The sequence below is a fragment of the Ranitomeya imitator genome, chromosome 6, assembly GCF_032444005.1.
Source record: "Ranitomeya imitator isolate aRanImi1 chromosome 6, aRanImi1.pri, whole genome shotgun sequence".
Lineage (NCBI taxonomy): Eukaryota > Metazoa > Chordata > Amphibia > Anura > Dendrobatidae > Ranitomeya > Ranitomeya imitator.
Window position 1 is genome coordinate 180,592,992 of NC_091287.1, and position 18,469 is coordinate 180,611,460.

Genomic DNA, 18,469 nt, shown 5'->3' on the forward strand with positions numbered 1-18,469 from the left:
TGCTTTTTGTAACTTCCATAGTCTTTAAAGGGAACCTGTCACCCCCAAAATCGAAGATGAGCTAAGCTCCCCGGCATCAGGGGCTTATCTACAGCATTCTGAAATGCTGTAGATAAGCCCCCGATGTATCCTAAGGATGAGAAAAAGAGGTTAGATTATACTCACCCAGGAGCGTTCCTGCTGCGGTCCGGTCCGATGGGCATCGCAGGCCAGGGCCTGCCATCTTCTTACAATGACATCCTCTTCTTGTCTTCACGCTGCGGCTCTGGCATACTTTGTCTGCCCTGTTGAGGGCAGAGCAAAGTACTGCAGTGCGCAGGCTCCGGGAAAGGTCAGAGAGGTCCGGTGCCTGCGCACTGCAGTACTTTGCTCTGCCCTCAACAGGGCAAAGTACGCCTGCGCAGGAGCTGCAGCGTGAAGACAAGAAGAGAACGTCATCCTATTAAAATGGGAGGCCCCGGACCGGACCGCAACGCCCATCGGATCGGACCACCCCCCAGGTGAGTATAATCTAACCTCTTTTTCTCATCTTTCAGGATACATCGGGGACTTATCTACAGCATTACAGAATGCTGTAGATAAGCCCCTGATGCCGGTGGGCTTAGTTCACCTTCGATTTTGGGGGTGACAGGTTCCCTTTAATAGAGAGGGCCATGTGCAATAGTGATCAGTGCATTCTCTCTCTCCTCTATTCTGTTGATGCTATATATGTATAGTTGGGAAACACCCTTTAGGATATGTTCACAAGTTGTGTCTTTGATGCATTTTTTCCAGCAAGCAAAACCTGCCCCCTTGGCAGTAATGAAGCAATGTAAAAAAAACAGGTTTTACTGATCATTTTCTGCTTTTTTTGCTGTTTTATCACAGCATTTTTGTCAGGGTTCACTTGTCTCTTGTGCATACTGATAAAGTTTAGTGCATAAAAAAAATCTGATTCAACCCTTGGCACCAAAACTTGATACCTGCGTTTTTTTGCAGCTTTTTTTTTGGCCCTACCCATTTGTAAAGACACTGCTGTTGAGTCACCTGTGACCAGGGACTCCTTTCCTGGCTTTAACACTAGGGGGCACCCTAGCTCGCCTGTTCCCTAGGATACTTCAGATGGTGAAGACGCCGGGGCCACCGCCCTTGCCTTATCTCCTAAGTTAGCCCTTTGTTTGTCTCCTTCCCTCATCCAGGGAAGAGGGGGCGCCACTGTGCACCGCAGTACACCCACACCACAAACAGGGCAACAAAGACAATGGAAAACTCCACACACACAAAATATTCACTCACATATAACAGAGGAATCCACCCAGGTGTGCAGGAAGAAGAAAAAAAAAAACAGGAAAGGATATGGAATAACCAAGCGTACAAACAACAGTAGCTTATAACTCTTCCAGCACGCTTTCTCATACCAACTTCTCTTCCTTCTTTTGTCATGTAGCAAGAGCTAACCCTGACAAGGACTTGGTAATAGAGCCGAGATTTTATAGGGAAAAGGAGTGGCTAACAGAGCACAGCTGAACACAGGGATTTCCAGCATGGCCGATTTACCCCTGTACTGCTGGAAGAAATAAACACGTTTAATAAACCGGAGAAGTGCTTATCAGCGGCAGAAACGCTGCTGTCTTCTGGCTCCGGTCTGTTGTGGTCACCCCGTGACACCATTGCTTTGTGGGTGAAAAAAACTGCAAAAAAAAAAAAAAGAGACATGCATTTTACAAAAATGCAGCTCTTTGACAAGGCAGTCAGGAAAAAAAAAACAAGGTGTGTGCATGAGATTTCTGAAATCTCAGACTTTGCTGGTACTGTGAAACGCAGCTGAAAATTTTAATTAAAAAAAAATCATCAAAAACGCAATGTGTGAATATAGCCTTATGGTTAGAATAGATTTTTTTCCTGGGATTTCATGCTTATTGGTCAAGTTAATAAAATAAAAGCTAATCTTTACTTTTCAGTGAATTTAGTCATCATTACTTCAAAGAACACCACCTTACAAATAGTCAGCTTCTTTTCACATGACAAAACTTGAAAAAAATGGATTCAAAACTATCATGTTTTCTGACAGTTTTTGGTAAATAATAGGACGGTATCAAAAAAGTTAAATGAGAGAAACACCTCAAAATTGAAATTGCAACATCAAGAAGAAAGTCATGCAATTATGGAAATCACGGGATGGATAGACATGTTAATGATTTGCCAATTATGAAAAAATGGAACAAACATTATCAAAAACATCTCGATTTATTTGCTATGGAATACAAACATCAGTTCTTCTAGGTACACTGGCAGTTTTTGCAGGACCTTGGCAGGGAGGTTGTTAACAATTCTTTTCTTAAGGTATCTTCACACTAAACGATATCGCTAGCAATCCGTGACGTTGCAGCGTCCTCGCTAGCGATATCGTTTAGTTTGACACACAGCAGCGATCAGAATCCTGCTGTGATGTCGTTGGTCGGGGCTAGAGGGCCAGACCTTTCTTTGGTCGCTGGCTCTCCCGCTGACATCGCCGAATCGGCGTGTGTGACACCGATTCAGCGATGTCTTCGCTGGTAACCAGGGTAAACATCGGGTTACTAAGCGCAGGGCCGCACTTAGTAACCCGATGTTTACCCTGGTTACCATCCTAAAAGTAAAAAAAACAAACAGTACATACTTACCTAACGCTGTCTGTCCTCCAGCGCTGTGCTCTGCTCTCCTCCTGCACTGGCTGTGAGCGTCGGTCAGCCGGAAAGCAGAGCGGTGACGTCACCGCTCTGCTTTCCGGCCGCTGTGCTCACACAGCCAGTGCAGGAGGAGTGCAGAGCACAGCGCTGGAGGACAGACAGCGGTAGGTATGTACTGTTTGTTTTTTTTACTTTTAGGATGGTAACCAGGGTAAACATCGGGTTACTAAGCGCGGCCCTGCGCTTAGTTACCCGATGTTTACCCTGGTTACCGGCATCGTTGGTCGCTGGAGAGCGGTCTGTGTGACAGCTCTCCAGCGACCAAACAGCGACGCTGCAGCGATCCGGATCGTTGTCGGTATCGCTGCAGCGTCGCTTAATGTGAAGGGGCCTTTACTTCACATAATCCAACAGAGACAGTAGGATGTTGAGATCAGGGCTTTGCGGGGACTATATCATCACTTCAAGGACTTCATGTTCTTCTTTATGCTGAAGATAATTCTTAATGACAATGGCTGTATGTTTGGGGCCATTATTAGGGTAAGTTCACACGGGGCATTTTTTTCCGGAAGCAAAACCTGATAATATTGGCAGGAAAGAAGCTGCACCACAAAAGCAGGTTTAGGTGCGTTCTTTTTCTCTTTGTGCATGCCAATAAAGTTGAGTGCACACAGACAAAAAAAACAACTTCCTGTAGATAGAATGAATGGATAGATCGATAGAATAGATAGATTGATAGAATAGATACATTACCTGCTGTAACCTGCTCACTGGCATTTTCCCACGGTGCAAAGGATACCTCCGGTCAGTGAGGGAGCGCAGGCTCGGTGACGTCACCGCTCGTTACTGAGCCTGCGCCCGCTCCAGCTCATTCATTCCCCAGTTGCTTACAGCCAGGAGCAGTCGCATTAGCAGCGCTCCTGGTTGTAAGCTTCATCTCCCCCAGATACTGCATGGGACACTCGTTATATTGGACTACAACGGACCTGGGAGTATACTGTTGGATTATTATTTTATTTTTATTTCAGAAGATCGATGGCTTCGATTGGAATGGCAGAATAATAAAATGGTAAAACTGTGTGGTGTTTTATTTCATTAAAAGACTTTTTTCTGCATGTGTGTGTTTACACTGTGTTCCAAATTAATATGCAAATTATATTTTTCTCGGATTTTCCTAAATGATCGGTGCAAATGACAGTCAGTCTAATAAAAGTAATCACCCGTTAGATTATACATCGAATTTTACTGAAGAAACCTCCCAATGATAACAGTATAATCTCCAAAATAAATAAAAACTCAAAATGCACTGTTCCAAATTATTAGGCACAGTAGAATTTCTATACATTTGATGTTTTAAAGAACTGAAAATGCTCATTTGAGGAATTTGCAGCATTAGGAGGTCACATTCACTGAACAAAAAAACTATTTAACTCCAAAACCTCCTAACAGGCCAAGTTACATGTTAGCATAGGAGCCCTTCTTTGATATCACCTTCACAATTCTTGCATCCATCGAACTTTTGGGTTTTTGGAGAGTTTTTGCTTGTATTTCTTTGCATGAAGTCAGAAAAGCCTCCCAGAGCTGCTGTTTTGATGTGAATCGCCTCCCACTCTCATAGATCTTTTGCTTGATGATACTCCAAAGGTTCTCTGTACGGTTGAGGTCAGGTGAAGATGGTGGCCACACCATGAGTTTATCTCCTTTTATGCCCATAGCAGCCAATGACTCAGAGGTATTCTTTGCAGCATGAGATGGTGCATTGTCATGCATGAATATGATTTTGCTCCTGAAGGCACATTTCTGCTTTTTAGACCATGGAAGAAAGTTGTCAATCAGAAACTCTAAATACTTTGCAGAGGTCATTTTCACACCTTCAGGAACCTTAAAGCGTCCTACCAGCTGTTTCCCCGTGATTCTGGCCCAAAATGTGACTCCTCCACCTCCTTGCTGACGTCGCAGCCTTGTTGGGACATGGTGGCCATCCACCAACCATCCACTACTCCATCCATCTGGACCATCCAGGGTTGCTTGACACTCATCAGTAAACAGACTATTTGGAAATTAGTGTTCATGCATGTCTGGGCCCACATTAACCATATCTGCATGTGAACAATGTTTAAGGGTGGCTGAATATTAGGTTTATGCACAACAGCAAGCCTTTGAAGGATCCTACACCTTGAGGTTCGATGGACTCCAGAGGCACCAGCAGCTTCAAAAAACTGTTTGCTGCGCTGTAATGGTATTTTGGCAGCTGCTCTCTTAATCCCATGAATTTGTCTGGCAGAAACCTTCCTCATTATGCCTTTATCTGCATGAACTCTGTCTGTGCTCTGTTTCAGTCACAAATCTCTTCACAGTATGATGACCTCTCTTAAGTTTTCGTGGAATATCTAATGTTTTCATACCTTGTCCAAGGCATTGCACTATTTAATGCTTTTCAGCAGCAGAGAGATCCTTTTTAGTTCCCATATTACTTGAAACCTGTGGCCTGCTTAATAATGTGGAACATAATTTTTAAGTAGTTTTGCTTTAATTAGAATCACCTGGAAAACTAATTATCACGTGTTTAAGATTGATTTCAGTGATCCATTGAGCCCTGAGACACAATAACATCCATGAGTTTATTTGAAAAACAAAACAATTAAATCTCTATGACACTTAAATCCAATTTGCATAATAATTTGGAACACAGTGTATTTAACCCTTTAACTGCTATAGGATTAGTAATGGATAGGTGTCTTATTGACACCTCTCCAATTCTAAGCCTGCTTAATATCACCTTTCAATAAGGTGACATTAACCACTCATTATCCTGCTTGCCACCTCTACAGAGCAAGTGGGAAGAGCCAGGCAAAGCGCCAGAATTGGCGCATCTAATAGATGCGCCTTTTCTGGGCAGTTGCAGACTATTTTTAGGCTCGGGGGGTGGGAAGGCCTATATCAATGGTACATTACCAGCCTGAGAATAACAGCCCCCAGCTGTGAGATTTAGCAAGGCTGGTTGTCAAAAATGGGGGGACCCCAAGCTTTTTTTTTAAAAATTATTTAAATAACAAAAAAAAAGCATGAGGACCTCTCTATTCTTGATAACTAGCCTTGCTGATGCTGACAGCTGGGGATTGCAGCCCCCAGCTGTGAGTTTTGTCTGACTGGTTATCAAAAATAGGGGAGAACCCACACCGTTTTTTTAATTATTTATTTATAGCGCAGGAGCGGCAGATGAAACTTCCATCCGCCGCTCCTGCTGTCACTGTAATTAGTGGCTGTAGGTGTCAGATGATGGGAGCAGTAGTCCCATCAGCTGAAACCAGTGATCAGAGGTGAAGTTTATACCTCCGATAACAGCTGAATGCGCTTGCTGTCTTCTGACAGCGTGGGAAGCGCAGCTCTGACCGGCGGGGATGATTTCCCCGCCGATCACAAGCGGTATTTGCCGCTAGGTCATGCACATGACAGCATGTCAAACACTGTATTGTGGGACCCCCCCATTCAAGTGAACAGGGTTCAGGTCTGCTCTGCTAGAGGACAAGCTGCATGGACGCATCATGCAGCCTGCTATCTACACTACAGTGCTTTGCGAAAGTATTCGGCTCCCTGGAACTTTTCAACCTTTTCCCACATATCATGCTTCAAACATAAAGATACCAAATGTACATTTTTGGTGAAGAATCAACAAAAAGTGGAACACAATTGTGAAGTTGAACAAAATTTATTGGTTATTTTAAATTTTTTGGGGAAATTCAAAAACTGAAAAGTGGGGAGTGCAATATTATTCGGCCCCTTTACTTTCAGTGCAGCAAACTCACTCCAGAAGTTCACTGTGGATCTCTGAATGATCCAATGTTGTCCTAAATGCCTAATGATGATAAATATAATCCACCTGTGTGTAACCAAGTCTCCATATAAATGCATCTGCTGTGTGAGTTTCAGGGCTGTTTGAAGCACAGAGAGCATCATGAAGACCAAGGAACACAACAGGCAGGTCCGTGATACTGTTGTGGAGAAGTTTAAAGCTGGATTTGGATACAAAATGATTTCCAAAAATTTAAACATCCCAAGGAGCACTGTGCAAGCAATCATATTGAAATGGAAGGAGTATCATACCACTGCAAATCTACCAAGACCCGGCCATCCCTCTAAACTTTCATCTCAAACAAGGAGAAGACTGATCAGAGATGCAGCCAAGAGGCCCATGATCACTCTGGATGAACTGCAGAGGTCTACAGCTGAGGTGGGACAGTCTGTCCACAGGACAACAATCAGTCGTACACTGCACAAATCTGGCCTTTATGGTAGAGTGGCAAGAAGAAAGCCATTTCCCAAAGATATCCATAAAAAGTGTCATTTAAAGTTTGCAACAAGCCACCTGGGAGACACACCAAACATGTGGAAGAAGGTGCTCTGGTCAGATGATACCAAAATTCAACTTTTTGGCAACAATGCCAAACTATATGTTTGGCGTAAAGGCAACACAGCTCATCACCCTGAACACACCATCCCCACTGTCAAACATGGTGGTGGCAGCATCATGCTTTGGGCCTGCTTTTCTTCAGCAGGGACAGGGAAGATGGTTAAAATTGATGGGAAGATGGATGGAGCCAAATACAGGACCATTCTTGAAGAAAACCTGTTGGAGTCTGCAAAAGACCTGAGACTAGGACGGAGATTTGTCTTCCAACAAGACAATGATCCCAAACATAAAGCAAAATCTACAAATAAACGTATCCAGGTGTTAGAATGGCCAAGTCAAAATCAATACCGCAATCCAATCAAGAATCTGTGGAAAGAGCTGAAAACTGCTGTTCACAAACGATCTCCATCAAACCTCAAGGAGCTCGAGCTGTTTGCCAAGGAAAAATGGGCAAAAATTTCAGTCACTCAATGTACAAAACTGATAGAGAAATACCCCAAGCGACTTGCATCTGTAATCACAGCAAAAGTATTAAGTTAAAAGAGCCGAATAATATTGCACTCCCCACTTTTCAGTTTTTGAATTTCCCCAAAAAATTTAAAATAACCAATAAATTTTGTTCAACTTCACAATTGTGTTCCACTTGTTGATTCTTCACCAAAAATTTACATTTGGTATCTTTATGTTTGAAGCAAGATGATATGTGGGAAAAGGTTGAAAAGTTCCAGGGAGCCGAATACTTTCGCAAGGCACTGTAGATGTAGCAGAGCAGAGTGTGACGTCACATCTGGCTGTCCTTGACTTTCCTGCAGCAAATACGCTGCTAGAAAAGTCAACCTGTGTATTTGCAGAGTTTTTTCACCATCCATTCAAGTCAATGGGTGGAAAACGCTGAAAAAATGCTGGAAAAACGCTGAAAGAAGTGACATGCTCTATGTCCAAAAAATGCAGCAAAGCACAAAATACTGATCACACAAAAAAACCAATGTGTGTGCATGAGATTTCTGAAATCTTATAGGCTTTGCTGGTACAGTAAAAAGCAGCTGAAAATTAGCATAAAAAAAATGCAGCAAAAACGCCCAGTGTGAACTTACCCTTAGAGTTGAGCGAATTGGAGCTATAGTGCTTGCCGAATAAGCTGCAGTTCCCTGTGGCTTTCCCCTGTCCCAATTCCCTTGACTGACAGGTCTCTCCCTATATACACTCATAGGATAAGTTAAAGAGAAACTCATGAGTCTAGGAGTCAGCTGGAGATTGGCCTTTGTCATGCTCCTGCTATGGTATAAGAGATTTTATCTAAGGCTAGTTTCACATTTGCATTAGAATCCGCAGCGTTTAATCCGCAACCGCAAATGCAGGAAAAACTGCATTGAAACACGTACATATGCATCGGTTTTTTAGACGCATACATTAACGCATGCGTTTAAAAAACGCTGCGTTTTCATGCTTTTCCATGCGTTTGCGTTTTCTGTACACATGGTGAAAACTGCTGAAATCTTCAGTTTGCTACTGTATCCTGTGTCATGATGGATCTTTGCATGGAGAGCTTTTATTTCAACCTGGATTTAAGGATCAAGCTGTTTCTTGCCTGTGCATTTGCTTGAAAGCAACAAAGAAATAGAGAACGACAGAGAAGGACACTACGTCGGCGTTTTTGGAGACACCCCATTATTGAACTCCGGGAGAGACATGGAGCATATCACACGCTATATGGCGAGCTTAATGCCAGCCCGGACAAATTCCCGGAATATACCAGGATGTCTCAAGACTCTTTCCGGGAATTGCTTGGTTGTGTCCAAGGAGCCATCCGGAGACAGGACACGCAGCTCCGTAGAGCGATTCCAGCAGAGGAACGTCTCCTGGTTACATTAAGGTACGTAATAATTCTAAACAAATGCCAGTCATAATTATTACTGGTCTGCCATGTATTTGTATTTTCCTTTAGGTCTTTAGCTAAACACCACCATAAATGGAATTGATAGTAATTTTATTTTTTTATTTCAGATTTCTGGCAACCGGAGAGAGCTTATCATCCCTCCACTTTCAGTACCGGCTTGGAATTTCCACCCTGTCTGGAATAGTTGCGGACACCTGCCGGGCTTTGTGGAATGTTCTCCGGGGTGAGTTTATACCCCTACCCACGGAGGACATGTGGATGGAAATTGCAGAAAAATTCTGGAGTGTGTGTGATTTCCGCAACTGTTTGGGAGCGGTGGATGGAAAGCACATACGCATTATCAAACCCGCCAGAACTGGATCGGAGTACTTCAACTACAAAAAATATTTTTCAGTTGTGCTCATGGCAATAGCAGATGCGGACTGTCTCTTCATCGCCGTGGACATTGGAGCTTTTGGCCGTGGCAACGATTCCCAGACTTTCAAGAACTCGGATATGGGCCGAAGTGTGTATTGAAGAAATTTTAATTTTCCTCTGCCACGACCTCTCCCCAATACTCGAGGCCCACCGATGCCATTTGTTATGGTTGAGGATGAGGTCTTTCAGATGTGTGAAAACCTACTGAAGCCATATTCTAGTCGGGACTTGAACCACACTAAAAGGATTTATAACTACAGACTGACCAGGGCCGGAAGAACAGTAGAGTGTACCTTTTGGATTCTAGTCTCAAAATGGCGCATTCTTGAAACAGCCATTAATCTAAAAATGGAGACAGTCGATGAAGTGGTCAAAGCCTGTGTGGTTCTCCACAATTACATAATGGCTAAGGAGCGACCCAACATTGAACTGGATGAACCAGTTGCAAACCCATTGCCAGATTACCAGCATCCCCCACTGCGATGTACTGTTCAAGTTGGCCACTTGCGGGACCAATTTGCTGCCTATTTTGATTCAGATATTGGACGTGTGGCATGGCAAGACAATATTGTGTAAAATTTCCTGTTGGGTTTGGGCCTGTACCAGTTATGTTTTAAATGTTAATAAATTTTTTTGTTAATAAAATTCGTGTTTTGAGATCTTGACCGAGTCTCCTATATATTTCCTCTAAAAACCACTTATGCTGTTAGTGGAAAGGTAGTTGACGTCATTGCGTCCTGATTCTGTTCTGCAGTATCTATTGGATGCAGACTAAAGATACGATGGAGGTATAATACAAAGCAGATCTACACTCATCAAATCAGGTGTCATAAATAATGAATTCATGATGCACAAATAACAGCCTCATGAATTCACTATTTCAGACACCTGTCCAGGTGAGTATAGATATGCCTTGTATGACCTACATCGTCTCTTCGGTTTGTGTGAAATAGATTACGTACACTTAAGAAAAAATGGATGTTATACAAGGCAGTTCTCTACTCACCAGGTCAGGTGTCATATATAGTGAGTTCATGACGCAGAGTTTTGTGCATCATGAATTCACTATTTATGACATATGACCTGTTGAGTATAGTTCTACCTTGTATTACTGCCATTTTCTCTTCAGTCTGTGACACATTAATCAGACTGAAGAGATTATGGAGAAAATACAAGTTATATTTATTTTTTGCCACCTCACAGCTCTATACCAAACACAAAAAGCTGCAGTCTTGTACTTAATAACTACTGGAGCTATGATTTGGCAAAAAAAAATAGTGTGTGGCGCAGTGTTTTATTAGGTGCACAGTGTGTGTTGCCAGCGGCGAAATACACAAATAAGCAAACATTATTGGGGGCAAAAAATATTATTTATTTATAAACCCTCCAAAAAATAGGGATTTTTGTGTACTCACCGTAAAATCCTTTTCTCCGAGCCATTCATTGGGGGACACAGACCGTGGGGTGTATGCTGCTGCCAATAGGAGGCTGACACTAAGTGATACAAAAAAAGTTAGCTCCTCCCCTGCAGTATACACCCTCCTGCTGGCTCTCAGCTAACCAGTTCGGTGCAAAAGCAGTAGGAGATCAATAACAATATATGAGCGTATAGCATGTCATATTCTAAAAAACAAGCATAAGCTAATAACAGGGTGGGAGCTGTGTCCCCCAATGAATGGCTCGGAGAAAAGGATTTTAGGGTGAGTACACAAAAATCCCTATTTCTCCTTCGCCTCATTGGGGGACACAGACCGTGGGACGTCCCAAAGCAGTCCCTAGGTGGGGACAACAATAGATCAGGCCCTGTGTAACCGCTACTTACAAGTGCGCCATCGCGGCCTGCAGAGTCCGCCTGCCCAGACTCACATCTGTGGAAGTGTGGGAATTATAGTGCTTCAAGAATGCATGCGGACTGGACGAATCCGCAAGCTTGCAGGTGTGCCTTGCTGACGCCTGGTGCCTAGAACCCTTGATAGACAGGGAGATAGGCTGACATCTAGCACGGAAGGACTCCTGGATGGTGAAAAGAATTCACCATGTTATCATGGTCGATGAAACGGCTAAACCCTTCCTGAAAATGTCAGGAAGCCTTCCTCTACCGTCAGGAAGCCCAAATAAAACATCCAACCTTCAGAAGGACGCCGTCCTCAAGATGTACCTACTCAGAGCACTCACTTCGTCCAGAATATGGGGGATCTTATTCCATTTTGTGGACTGGAGCCAAAAGAGATGAGGGAAGAACTATGCCCTCATAACAGTGGTAATACAGTACCACCTTGGTAACAACGGATGGAGATGGCCTGAGGACAACCTTGCCTCGAAGGTAATAAGGGAAAAAAGTCTGAAATAGCAGAGAAGCTAGCTCCGAAGACTCGTCAGAGTGAGAATATCTCAGAGGAGAACTGGACGACTTTCCCTGATAGTAAAGTCTGCCCGAATGAAAAAGGAGCCTACTGTAAGGCTCCTACGAATAATAAGGTCCCAATGATCTAACGGTATGCGATAGGGAAGAACTACGTGTGAAAACTCCCTGTGAGAAAGTCTCTACTTGCAGTTGTGCTGCGATAAGGCGAGAAGATACTAGCTCCGCAAACAAAAAACGGAGGTGTTCAGTGCGGATCTCTGAGGATCACTGGGGCCCCTTTCTGCTTCCGAAAGGCTTTCGGAAGCACTGGAAGGGGAGTTATGGAAACTGGTACCACGGCAGAACCAGAGCATGGAGAGCGATGGCTCTTGGATCTCGAGGCCGAACCACGAACTCGAGTACATTGGCCTTTAGTCTGGATGTCATCCCACCTACAACTGGAGAGCTCCAGTAAGGACAGATCTGATGGAAGACTTCGGGGTGAAGTTCCCACTGACTTGAGGCGGAACCCTGACGGCTGAATTTGTTTGCCGTTCAGAGTTCTACTTCTGGGATATATACTGCCGAGATCACCGAATAATAGACTTCGGCCCATCAGAGAAAGTGAGGTACCTCGGTCATGGCGCCTGACCGTGGGTAACTGCTAGATGACTGATGTAAGGCACCGCCGTGGCATTATCCAATTGAATTCGGATAGGGAGACCTGCCAGAAGGCAGTGGACCTGCTGTAAGACTACCGTTCGGATCTCCAGAACAATGATGGGGAGAAGAAGACTGGCATTGGTAGTTACTAATAACCATTGAACCGGGAGAAAGGCCCTGGATGAAGACGGAGCTCAGAGACTATTGTCTGAAAGTCTGTTTGACTAGCTGAAAACGAGCGGAGCGAAGGAAACCGCTTCCATTGTCGTCACCATTTTTCCTCAGAACTCTCTTAGCAAATCGAATGAAATGAGGGGTTGAGCAATCAAGTCCTCAGAACTCTCCTTGCGCGAGCTCCCTGTTGAAGGGCCATGACCTTGTCTCGAGGAAGAATTACCATCCTTCTAGAAGTGTGCAGGATCATCCTCAAAAAGGATATCTGCTGGGCTGGAAATGAGGAGAACTTGTCTAAGTGTAGCTGCCAGCCTAGGAGAGAAGGTATCGCAAGAGATCTAGACGACTCAGCGTAGTCCTGGAAGGGCGGCTAGACAGACCAAACAGGGCAGGACGAGCACGCCTCTAGAGTGCAAGAGAAACATGACATCCGCCATGACCCGAGCGAACACTCTGGGTGCGGAAGCAACGCCGAAGGACAAGGTTGTGACTTGAAAATACTGTTGACGAATGGAAAGGCGAAGGAATTTTTGCAGAGGGCAAGCAACCCGAATGTCGATGGATGCCGGAAACTGCACCTTTTTCTGTTGAAGTAATGGCTGAGCTGAGGAACTCCATCCAAAGAAGGAGGACCATGTCAAAGGTTGTTAGAAGTTTGAGGTCCAGGGTCGATCTTACTTTTCGTTCCCCTGTTTGGAACCAAGATCCCTTAGTTCTAGACTGTGCTGGACAATCCTTATACAACCCTTTGTCAGTCTCCCGCTCAAAGGATTTGATTGGCCAGATGTTGCTGGCGTGAATCAAGGTACTTAAGGTCTCCCAGACAGGAGACCATTGCTCTAGCAATCCATGCGGCCGCTAGGGAGGATAAAGCGCTGGACCCGAAGCCGCAAGACGGAACAAACCAGATTTGCTATCTGACAGTCCGTGGTATTTTTAATTGATGACCCATCAGGTAGGGATACTGGTAGGTATACCACAGGAGATTCTACCCGGTTAATCTGCCCCATGGCAGAATGTGCGGCTGCATCCAGCAGGTCATAGTCTCTTGCCATCTCCTCTTTTCACGGTGCAGAGATAAAAATTAGGAACCCTCGATCCATCAACCTCTTAAACAGGGAAGTGGAGAGGAATTTTCCGCCTTCTTGCATCATCCACTAAATAGTGGTGATGCAGAGGGGGGAGCTCGTACGCCAAAAAGGGTGCCTCAATATGTCCACAGAGTTCAGGTCTCCAGGTGGACAGGACAGGTTGTCTGGCATTAGGCCTGGATGCAGAAGAGGAAACATGGAGACGACACTCCGTGTGCTCGTCTGTTGATGGTGTGGGGAGATCGGTGCCCTTTAAAGGACCCGTCGCCCTTAAAAAACAGGTCCAGTCAAACGCTTATCCGAATTGAATGGCAAATGCTCTCGAGGGAGTTTAGTCTCTGAAGCTCTGGCAAGCTCAGGCAATATCCAATCCATATTCAGAGCCTTGTTTTCATCAAATCATTGGTGAGGGAGCAGGAAACGAAAAACTTCCGTTTTCTAGATGCCTGTATGTTTCTAGACGCCTGCACGTTTCTAGAATACTTGCGGCCCCTGCTAGCCGACGGCTCCCATGTAGGATAGGGACCATGTATATTGGTCCTGCGAGCACTCCAAACACAGAGGGTACACAGAGGGATTCAATCTCTTGGTCAGAGAACCATGGATTTGTCAGTGAAGAAGTCCACTGAGGGGAACTAGAGGATAAAGCTGGGGTCGGCGGCGGAGGGCTCTTCGGACTGGTCAAGCGCCTTTAAGACCAGGGAATACTGGTCATGCGCCTTTAAGACCAGAGAATACTGGCCATGCGCCTTTAATACCGGGGAATACTGGTCATGCGCCTTTAAGACCAGAGAATACTGGTCATGCGCCTTTAAGACTGCGAATACTGGCCATATGCCTTTAAGACCAGGGAATACTGAGTCATGCACCTTTTGTAGAGTCGATGTGCCCCTTTAATGCAAAAATACTGTCACCCCAGTGTGAGCTGGCCGGGTAGACCAAGATGGCCACCGGGAGCTGCAGAGTTGATAAAATCTCGCAGAGAGCGAGAAGTGCCAATTTGGGGGGCGGAGCCACAGACACGATGTTGAATAGGCCTAAGCCGGGGCCTAAATTTCTGTAGCCGGCGGACGTCACCAGTGGGTCGTTCCAGGCAAGACTTCCAGGATGCGGCCTACAAATTGGCCGAAGCCAGGGACTAAATTTTTGCAGCCATCCAGAGCGTTACCTCAGAGAGGTGGGCCACAGGAAAGTGGCTGAGGCTGCCTGTCAGCATGTGGATATCCCACTGAAGATGGATCCACTCACCATTGATGCGCGTCCCGGCATGGAACCGCCGCGGATGTGGGTTTCAGCGCTGTTCTGTGCAGCGTGGACGGTGCAGGGATAAGCCTCAATCCATCATCCGTTTGTTAGGGAGGTGGCCATCCGCTTTCACAGTGGTGGGACAGTGGGGGCTGCTCGGACGCCATAGAGAGGGGCCTCTGTACAGCCACGGAGTTCAGTCCGGGTGGACAGGGCCAGTTGTCCGGCATTAGGCCTGGCTCCAGGAGAAGATACATGGAGGCGACACTCCATGTGGTCGCCTGCTGCTGGTGTGGGGAGATTGGGACCATGAAAGGAACCGTCGCCCCTGAAGTGAGCTCAGGCATGGCTTCCCACATCGCAGGAGAGGGTACGGGGAGGTATACTCGCCGTGCTCGCCTGTTGATGGTTCGGGGGAGATCGGAACCTTGAAAGGAACCGTCGCCCCCTTCACTCCGTTAATTAAAAAATAAAAATTTACAGAAAAGTAAACAATAAAATAAAAACGTTGGGGTCTGAAACAGACCCATGTGCCTCCTACAGACACTAAACAAGAACTGGTTAGCTGAGAGCCAGCAGGAGGGTGTAAACTGCAGGGGAGGAGCCGAGAGCCAGCAGGAGGGTGTATACTGCAGGGGAGGAGCTGAGAGCCAGCAGGAGGGTGTAAACTGCAGGGGAGGAGCTAACTTTTTTTGTATCACTTAGTGTCAGCCTCCTATTGGCAGCAGCATACACCCCACGGTCTGTGTCCCCCAATGAGGCGAAGGAGAAAATTAACTGCGCCTGCTTGGGGTAGAGTGACGGAACTGGGGGGGGTGTAGCTGTGAGGCCTGGCAAACGGAGGATGACGCATGGATGGCAGGAGAAGGGGAAATCAACGTAGTGGAATCTGGGAGTTCGGGGATGGGGCTTGACGCATGAGAGGGCTGAGACACACTGGAAGGGTGAGACAAACCTGATATTACAGACACATTGGGAGGTGAGGGGGGAAGAATTGAGATAGTCCGCTGTTTCTTTTTCCCTTTTTGGGATCGGCGTTGCGGTCAGGGGAGCCTCAGTGGGCTCATTTCTTGCGGCCTGGTCATAGTGGCCGACCTGTCAGGGTCCGTGTGCCGCTGCTGCTGCATGGTTGCGGTTGGAAGGCCATGCCAGGGTCCTGCTGCTGCATGGTGGTGGGGAAGGCCATGCCAGGGTCCTGCTGCTGCATGGTGGTGGGGAAGGCCATGCCAGGGTCCTGCTGCTGTTGCATGGTTGTGGTGCAGAAGGCCATGCCAGGGTCCTGCTGCTGTTGCATGGTTGTGGTGTGGAAGGCCATGCCACGGTCCTGCTGCTGTTGCATGGTTTCTGGTCGGAAGGCCGTGCCAGGGTCCTGCTGCTGTTGCATGGTTGTGGTGTGGAAGGCCATGCCACGGTCCTGCTGCTGTTGCATGGTTGTGGTGCGGAAGGCCATGCCACGGTCCTGCTGCTGTTGCATGGTTGTGGTGCGGAAGGCCGTGCCAGGGTCCTGCTGCTGTTGCATGGTTGTGGTGTGGAAGGCCATGCCACGGTCCTGCTGCTGTTGCATGGTTGTGGTGCGGAAGGCCATGCCAGGGTCCTGCTGCTGCATGGTGGAGGAGGTCCAAGCAGGTGCAGCAGTTGTCATGGTGGCGGCGGCGGGCTGTCCTACAGCACTCGGCATGGTGGTGGTGCTGGAGTGGTGTCCGGCAGTGCTTGGAATGGAGGTGGCCATGCAGTGGTATGCAGCAGAGCTCGGCATTGAGGTCAAGTGTGACCGTGTTGGCACAGGTGGATATGCTGCCACTGTCTGCTGAAAATGCCGACTCTGCTGCATAGCCTGCACGTAAGCAGCATTGCAGGCCTGCATGACACTAAGCTGAAGATCAGGAGTAAGGTGTTCCGAAGTGCCCTGTTTAATTTGATTGAAAAAATGATGTGCTGGCCTCTGGAGGTCGGTTTTCACTTGGTCAAGGCTTTTGGTGACCTCCTGGATACGTGTATTCACATTGTTTATGGCACTATCCAGTCGGTCACCCACCGTCTTGAGTCCATCACGAAAGACCGAGCTCAAGTACAAAAACTCGGGCATGAGTGACCTGTCTGTGGCCCTCTGCCGCTGCCATGAAGAGTCCCCCCCCAAAAAAGAAGCAGAGGACTGGGACAGGGGAACACCTGATGGACCAGCTTCCTGGTCTCCAGTCTGTGTGGCAGGCCCACTCGTTGCAGCGCTGCTAGAAGGCTGGGACGGGTCCATGGCTGTTTGATGAAGGACCGCTCCAGAACCAGGGTCAAGAGTGCTGCTCCATGTGCTGTGAAAAAAGAAGAAAAAAAACACATTACTACCAAACATTTACAATAGTAAAGCGCCAGCTCCTGTGGAATAGAAAAATACAGATTAGGCAATCCAACACAAACCATTACACCACAAACAATACTTACGTTCTCTGGGCAAGGACCGGTCTAAAAAATGCAAAGATGCAGTGATACTTGTATTTGCGGATCCTTGCTCCAGAACCACTAGGAACCCGGCTCTCTTGACGAAGGTCCTTGTTGGAGCGATTCTTCACTGAACGCCAACGTGTTTTGACTTTGAGCACTGTTGAAAAATATAAATAATGGTTACACAATGCACTTTTGACCGTGATCACAAAACTGTGTGTGATGACAGAAACTCTCAGGAGCTTCTCTCATCACACACAGTTGTGTGATCCCGGCCAAGGTCACTGCTGCAGCACACCGCATTGCAATACTTACAAAATGCATTTCGGACCCGAGTCGGGGCGTTGTCCCAGCCATCCCACATCGCTTTGGCCACCTCATTCCATAGCCGCCGGATCGTCACGTTGTCCGAGTGCTGCGGAATCCGGGTGTCCCACAACGGGACTCGCTCATGGACCAGGGAGATGAGGAGGTCATTTTCAATGAGGTCCTCATCCCGTTCTGGAACCTAAAAAATAAATAAAGACATTAATGTAGGAGACATTAACAATAAGGAAAAGAAAGAAAACAGAGACAGAAAACTGGCATGAATATTGAAAGTCAAGAAAAACAGGAGTCAAGAAGAAAAAGGTAAAGAAAGAGCAAAGTAAAGAAATGAACATTCAAGAATAGTAAAGTGAGGATACAATAAACAGTCAGCCAGGTATATATACAGGCTGCCGCCTTGCCACCCGACCGTGACCCCGCTGCTCCTGCTCAGCCGCAGTGGAAGAAGTGATCTAAAAAAGGAAAAAAAAAATTGTCATATGTGTAGATGTGACAGTGAATACTTACCAATCTGAGGAGGTGAGTACTCACTTCACTGACATGTTCGGCTTGTGCAGGCCCAGGACGTTGCTCCTCCTTAGAAGATGACATTCTGATGCATACAGAAAGAAAAAAATTCCAGAAATTAAGACATATAGAGACAGAAAATAAAGACATTGACTTGGATATTCTCACATTGTTCAGTGTCTTTTTTGCTCCAAGCTTCTTGCCTGCGTCTGCTCTGCTTCTCTGTCTGCTGAGTAGTGATCTGCAAATACCCACTCCCTCCTTTTATCAGTTTGTATGTGGGGGGTGGCTAATCAGTGTCTAGACATG

General features: G+C 46.3%; 1 protein-coding gene across 4 annotated transcripts in view; it reads right to left on the reverse strand.

Moving 5' to 3' along the window:
- Window positions 1–18,469, reverse strand: part of TERT (telomerase reverse transcriptase) — a 196,190-nt gene that overhangs the window by 162,091 nt on the left and 15,630 nt on the right. The gene's annotated exons all lie outside the window — the stretch shown is intronic.